The following is a 1,412-nucleotide window of genomic DNA, read 5'->3' as shown; positions in this document are numbered from 1 at the left end:
TGGTACCAACTGCACTATGCGTTCACTTGTAGTACTGGTGGTAGTGTTACAGTACAAAAAATCAATCCAACAGTACCTAATGTAATTGTTGAACAAGATTTCACTGCACCAAATTCCTGAATTTTGGATAAAACTGCTATTAACCTGCTATGTTTAATTCTGAGCAACTCTGATCTGGTACTTAATGAAAGCAAGCTATTATGAAAATGTATTAATCATAATATTATGCCAGTCATGACCATCTGCCCCTCTCATTATGTTGCTGGTTTTATTTTTTATATTGGTTTGTTCTCGTTCCTTTCACCACACTGACAGTATAAATGTCATGGAACAGAAAATACTGCATATACTTTAGTACATCAATGTGCATATAATTAAAATAAATCATGTCAATGGATGACAGTTACAATGTGTCATACATCTTCAAGCAAAGTATATGGTAGTATGTTTGTGACTTTGTGTGTCCTGTCTGATGGTATGCAGTGTAAAGTAAATTGACCTTCATGGTATACGGAAAATACTGAATCTATGAAAACTATCCTAAAGTTGCAGATACTTAATTTCACAGTGATAAAAAAGATCATACGCCAGTTCAACCCTAAGATCGACCAGACTGAAACCAAAATGCATCACACATTATACTGCTCTCATTTGTTTTATGCTGTGAGCTCTGAAGATTATTTACTTAATTATTTCATTTAAATATCAATGACTGAGTTTGGTTTAAATTTTATAACTGAGTCAACTTACAGTATTTAAGTTAATTATTTCATAATATACAACATAACATCCGTATCTCTTCTTTAATAATGAGCAGCCCAAGAATATTAAACAAAATGGGATTCTGTAATGGATGACAATCCTTTTCATTAAGTCTTATTTCTGCAAGCAGAATAGCATGAGAGACTTTCAGAAAGTTTGTACATATAGTGCCTCTGGATTATTATGCAAATGATCCAAGATAAAGATAACACAATGTACATGATCTCAATAACAGATGGAACTGCGATCTAAATAAGATAAATCACAAAGTCACAGCCTAGCTTGTCCAAGAAACTTCACAGTCTCTGGTTTAAGCCTTTCACTTGATTCGGAATCAGGCAGTCACAGCCTGTTCTGGGAACAATGCTGCAGATTATGAGCTTCACTAAAACTCCATTAGCGAGGCTGGTATTCTCAACCTTTTCTACCAGTTGCTGGAATTATCCAAGAATGACCTCAGAGCCCAGGTGACAGGCATCATTTGTTCCAACATGTGCCACAATCTGCAGCTGGTTAAAGTTTGTTTCCCCAGTGCCTACCAGAACAGCCTCTTCAACATGTTGAATGAGGCCCCTGGGCATACACACTGAGTTCACAGTGTTCCTTCCAGTGCATCGCTGCCATTTTGCCAAGGCATACCTTATTCACTG

Source organism: Schistocerca americana, chromosome 2 (assembly GCF_021461395.2).
Source record: "Schistocerca americana isolate TAMUIC-IGC-003095 chromosome 2, iqSchAmer2.1, whole genome shotgun sequence".
NCBI lineage: Eukaryota > Metazoa > Arthropoda > Insecta > Orthoptera > Acrididae > Schistocerca > Schistocerca americana.
Note: the sequence above shows the minus strand (reverse complement) of the source record.